The sequence below is a fragment of the Leuresthes tenuis genome, unplaced genomic scaffold, assembly GCF_036924035.1.
Source record: "Leuresthes tenuis unplaced genomic scaffold, fLeuTen1.0.hap1 SCAF_5, whole genome shotgun sequence".
In the NCBI taxonomy this organism is placed as follows: Eukaryota; Metazoa; Chordata; class Actinopteri; order Atheriniformes; family Atherinopsidae; genus Leuresthes; species Leuresthes tenuis.
This window is the reverse complement of record NW_027325359.1, coordinates 22077065-22083470: the sequence shown is the minus strand read 5'-3', so window position 1 is coordinate 22083470 and position 6406 is coordinate 22077065.

The following is a 6406-nucleotide window of genomic DNA, read 5'->3' as shown; positions in this document are numbered from 1 at the left end:
TATAACAAATAGCAACACTGAAGGATCAGGAATCCGAGAATAAGATTTTGTTTTTAAATGAATTCCTTCACTCAAACTATGTTAAAACTGCGTTGACATTGATAGGAACGTATTGCTAAACCAAAGGGATGCTTCTTTCTCATTCAGGGTAATATGAGGAACTTTATTCTTGATACATTTTTAGACATAGATAACTATGAAGGACAAAGAAATTTTAACTTGGTTTGAGCAAAGCAATTCATTTTATAGGAAAATCCGAAATCGTGCAGAACTCATGAAAGTAAGCTTTTTCTCGGATTCCTGATCCCCCAGTGTTGCTCTTTCCTATAATGCAAAATACAACCTCGTTCTTTGTTGAAATTGATCTTGATAAATATGAAGGACAAAGCAGTTTTAACTTGGTTTGAGTGAAGGAATTCATTTTATACATAAAATCCCAAATCATGCAGAACGTATGAAAATAAGCTTATTCTCGGATTCCTGATCCTTCAGTGATGCTCTTTCTTCTACTGCAAAATCCAATGTTTCTTCTTTGTTGAAGTCGATCTAGACATTGATAAATATGAAGTTAAAAGCAGTTTTAACATAGTTTGAGTGAAGGAATTCATTTTATATACATACATATATACATTTTATAGCAAAATCCCAAATCATGCAGAACGTATGAAAAGAAGCTTATTCTCGGATTCCTGATCCCTCAGTGTCTCTCTTTCTTCTACTGCAATATACAATGTTGTTCTTTGTTGAAGTCGATCTAGACATTGATAAATATGAAGGACAAAGCAGTTTTAACTTGGTTTGAGTGAAGGAATTCATTTTATACATAAAATCCCAAATCATGCAGAACGTATGAAAATAAGCTTATTCTCGGATTCCTGATCCTTCAGTGATGCTCTTTCTTCTACTGCAAAATCCAATGTTTCTTCTTTGTTGAAGTCGATCTAGACATTGATAAATATGAAGGTAAAAGCCGTTTTAACATAGTTTGATTGAAGGAGTGTTTTTTATAAGCCAAATCCCAAATCATGCAGAACTCATGAAAAGCTTTTTCTCGGATTTCTGAACCTTTCTTTCTTCTACTGCAAAATACAACGTTGTTTTTTGTTCAAATCTATCTAGACATTTATAAATACCAGCCGAACATATCTGCTGCCGCTTTTGATAATTTATGGTTGGGCATTCTTACCTTTTCTTACCCGCTTTTTACAAATTATGATCTGACATTCACACCTACTTGCAGTCGAACACCTCTCCCGCTTATGATCATGTGCAGTTTGATATTCGAAAATTTTCTTTCATGTTTTCTAGCAATTATTGATGGACATTCAGACCGTCTTCCAGCGGAGCTAATCCGCTCCCTCTTTTGATGGTGTATGTCCGGGCATTCGAACCTTTCCTTACCCGCTTTTTACAAACTATAGTCGGACATTCAAACCTTCTTGTAGCCGAACACATCCACTCCTGCTTTTGATGATGTATGGTTGGGCATTCGCACCTTTTCTTACCCATTTTTCAGTATTTATGGGTGGACATTCAGACCTTCCTACAGCCGAACCACCTCCGCTCCCTGTTTTGATCATGTATGGTCTGGCAATACTACCTTTTCTTACCCGTTTGTGAGTAATTATGGCTGGAGATTCACACCTTCTTGCAGCCGAACACCACCTCTCCCGCTTTTGATGATGTATGGTCCGGTATTCTTACCTTTTCTAACACGTTTTTCAGCAATTATGGTCGGACATTCACACCTACTCACAGACAAACACCTCCGCTCCCGCATTTGATGGTGTATAGTAGGGCATTCAAACCTTTTCTTACCCGCTTTTTACAAACTATGGTCGGACATTCAAACCTTCTTGTAGCCGAAAACCTCCGCTCCCTCTTTTGATCATACATTGTCGGGCATTCGCACCTTTTCTGACCCGCTTTTTACAAACCATAGTCGGACTTTCACACCTTCTTGTAGCGGAACACGTCCGCTCCCTGTTTTGATGGTGTATTTTTGGGCATTCGAAGCTTTTCTTACCCGCTTTTTACAAACTATGCTCGGACATTCAAACCTTCTTGTAGCCGAACACATCCACTCCTGCTTTTGATGATGTATGGTTGGGCATTGGAACCTACTTGTTGCCCGCTTTTCATTAATTATGGGTGGACATTCAAACCTTCTTGTAGCCGAAAACCTCCGCTCCCTCTTTTGATCATACATTGTCGGGCATTCGCACCTTTTCTGACCCGCTTTTTACAAACCATGGTCGGACTTTCACACCTTCTTGTAGCGGAACACGTCCGCTCCCTGTTTTGATGGTGTATTTTTGGGCATTCGAAGCTTTTCTTACCCGCTTTTTACAAACTATGCTCGGACATTCAAACCTTCTTGTAGCCGAACACATCCACTCCTGCTTTTGATGATGTATGGTTGGGCATTGGAACCTACTTGTTGCCCGCTTTTCATTAATTATGGGTGGACATTAAAACCTTGTCGCAGCCAAACACCTCCGCTCCCTGTTTTGATCATGTATGGTTGGACATTCGCACCTTTTATCACCCGCTTTTTGCAAACTATGGTCAGCAATTCATAGCTTCCTCTCCACCATACTTGTATGGTGGGATATTCACACCCACTTGCTTCCGAAGACCTCCGCCCCCACTTTTGTTGATATTTAGTCGGTCATTTGAACCTTACCCGCTTTTGGCAAACTATGGCCTTCTTGCAGCCAAACACCTCTGATCTTGCTTTTGATGATGTAAGGTTGGGCATTCAGACCTTGCTTCACCTGCTTTTCACCAAATATAGTCGGACATTCACACCTTCTTCACACTTCCGCTCCACCTTTTAGTGTTCTATCTCACCTTTTTTTCACCGCATTTTAAAGATTATGGTTGGAAATTCTCAACCACTCTCATCCGAAGACCTCTCCTCCCACTTTTGTTAATATATTTGAACTTTAGTCGGACATTCACACCTTCTTGCAGCTGAACCACCTCCACTCCCTGTTTTGATCATGTATGGTCTGGCAATACTACCTTTTCTTACCCGTTTGTGAGTAATTATGGCTGGACATTCACACCTACTTTCAGCAGAACACCACCTCTCTCGCTTTTGATGATGTATGGACCGGCATTCTTACCTTTTCTAACACATTTTTCAGCAATTATGGTCGGAGATTCAAAACTACTCACAGCCGAACAACTCCGCTCCCGCATTTGATGGTGTATAGTTGGGCATTCTCACCCTTTCTCATCAGCTTTTTGCAAATTATGATCTGACATTCACACCTACTTGCAGTCGAACAGTTCTGCTCCCGCTTTTGATTATGTTTGGTTGGATATTCGAACCTTTTCTTAACTGCTTTTTACAAACTTTGGTTGGACGTTCACACCTTCTTGTAGCCGAATACATCCAGAGCTGCTTTTGATGATGTATGGTTGGGCATTCGCACCTTTTTTTTTACCCATTTTTCAGGAATTATGGGTGGACATTCACACCTTCTTGCAGCTGAACACCTCCTCTCCCACTTATGATCATGTGCGGTTTTTTTTTCGAAATTTTTAATTACATGTTTTCTAGCAATTATTGATGGACATTCAGACCTTCTCACAGCTGAACACCTCCGCTCCCACTTTTGATCATACATTGTCGGGAATTCGCACCTTGTCTTACCAGCTTTTTACAAACTTTAGTCGAACATTCACACCTTCTTGCAGCTGAACACCTCCGCTCCCTGTTTTGATCATGTATGGTCTGGCAATACTAACTATTCTTACCCGTTTGTGAGTAATTATGGCTGGACATTCACACCTACTTGCAGTCGAACAGCTCTGCTCCCGCTTTTGATTTTGTTTGGTTGGATATTCGAACCTTTTCTTAACTGCTTTTTACAAAATTTGGTTGGACGTTCACACCTTCTTGCAGCCGAACACCTCCGCTCCCGCTTTTGATGGTGTATACTCGGGCTTTCGAGCCTTTTCTTACCCGGTTTTTAGAAATTATTGTTGGACAATCAGACCTTGCAGCCGAACACCTCTGCTCCCTCTTTTGATCATTCATTGTCGGGCATTCGCACCTTTTCGCTTTTGATGATGTATGGTCCGGCATTCTTACCTTTTCTAACACATTTTTCAGCAATCATGGTCGGATATTCACACCTATTCACAGCCGAACACTTCCGCTCCCGCATTTGATGGGAAAAAGCGGAAGCGGAGGTGTTCCGCTGTAAGACGGGGTGAATGTCCGACCATAGTTGGTAAAAAGCGGGTAAGAAAAGGTTAAACTACCCGACTGTACACAATCAATAGCGGGAGTGGAGTTGTTCGGCTACAAGAAGGTGTGAAAGTCCGACCATGGTTTGTAAAAAGCGGGTAAGAAAAGGTTCGAATTCCCGAATATATACCATCAAAAGCGGAAGCGGAGGTGTTCGGCTGCAAGAAGGTGTGAACGTCCGACCAAAGTTTGTAAAAAGCAGTTAAGAAAAGGTTCGAATATCCAACCAAACAAAATCAAAAGCGGGAGCAGAGCTGTTCGACTGCAAGTAGGTTTGAATGTCCAGCCATAATTACTCACAAACGGGTAAGAAAAGGTAGTATTGCCAGACCATACATGATCAAAACAGGGAGCGGAGGTGGTTCAGCTGCAACGTGTGAATGTCTGACTATAGTTTGTAAAAAGCGGGTAAGACAAGGTGCGAATGCCCGACAATGTATGATCAAAAGAGGGAGCGGAGGTGTTCGGCTGCAAGGTCTGAATGTCCAACCATAATTTCTAAAACCTGGGTAATAAAAGGCTCGAAAGCCCGACTATACACCATCAAAAGCGGAAGCGGAGGTGTTCGGCTTCAAGAAGACGTGTACCTCCGAACAAAGTTTGTAAAAAGCAGTTAAGAAAAGGTTCGAATATCCAACCAAACATAATCAAAAGCGGGAGCAGAACTGTTCGACTGAAAGTAGGTGTGAATGTCAGATCATAATTTGCAAAAAGCTGATGAGAAAGGGTGAGAATGCCCAACTATACACCATCAAAAGCGAGAGAGGTGGTGTTCTGCTGAAAGTAGGTGTGAATGTCCAGCCATAATTACTCACAAACGGGTAAGAAAAGGTAGTATTGCCAGACCATACATGATCAAAACAGGGAGCGGAGGTGGTTCAGCTGCAAGAAGGTGTGAATGTCCGACTAAAGTTCAAATATATTAACAAAAGCGGAAGGAGAGGTCTTCGGATGAGAGTGGTTGAGAATTTCCAACCATAATCTATAAAATGCGGTGAAAAAAAGGTGTGATAGAACACTAAAAGGTGGAGCGGAAGTGTTCGGCTGCAAGAAGGTGTGAATATCCGACTATATTTTGTGAAAAGCAGGTGAAGCAAGGTCTGAATGCCCAACCTTACATCATCAAAAGCGAGATCAGAGGTGTTTGGCTGCAAGAAGGCCATAGTTTGCCAAAAGCGGGTAAGGTGCGAATGACCGACTAAATATCAACAAAAGTGGGGGCGGAGGTCTTCGGATGCAAGTGGGTGTGAATATCCCACCATACAAGTATGGTGGAGAGGAAGCTGTGAATTGCTGACCATAGTTTGCAAAAAACGGGTGAGAAAAGGTGCGAATGTCCAACCATATATGATCAAAACAGGGAGCGGAGGTGTTTGGCTGCAACAAAGTGTGAATGTCCACCCATAATTAATGAAAAGCGGGCAAGAAGTAGGTTCGAATGCCCAACCACACATCATCAAAAGCAGGAGTGGATGTGTTCGGCTACAAGAAGGTTTGAATGTCTGAGCATAGTTTGTAAAAAGTCGGTAAGAAAAGGTTCGAATGCCCGAACATACACCATCAAAAGAGGGAGCGGAGGTGTTCCACTGTAAGACGGTCTGAATGTCCATCAATAATTGCTAGAAAACATGAAAGAAAATTTTAGAATATCAAACTGCACATGATCATAAGAGGTGTTTGACTGCAAGTAGGTGTGAATGTCAGATCATAATTTGTTAAAAGTGGGTAAGAAAAGGTGCGAATGCCCAACCATAAATTATCAAAAGCGGCAGCAGAGATGTTCGGCTGATATTTATCAATGTCTAGATAGATTTGAACAAAAAACAACGTTGTATTTTGCAGTAAAAGAAAGAAAGGTTCAGAAATCCGAGAAAAAGCTTTTCATGAGTTCTGCATGATTTGGGATTTTGCTTATAAAATGCATTCCTTCAATCAAACTATGTTAAAACTGCTTAGTCCTTCCATATTTATCAACGTCGAGATAGATTTAAACAAAAAAAAACACTTTGTACTTTGCATTATAAGAAAGAGCAACACTGAAGGATCAGGAATCCGAGAATAAGCTTTTCATGAGTTCTGCATGTGTTGGGATTTTGTTTTAAAATGAATTCCTTCACTCAAACTATGTTAAAACTGCTTTGT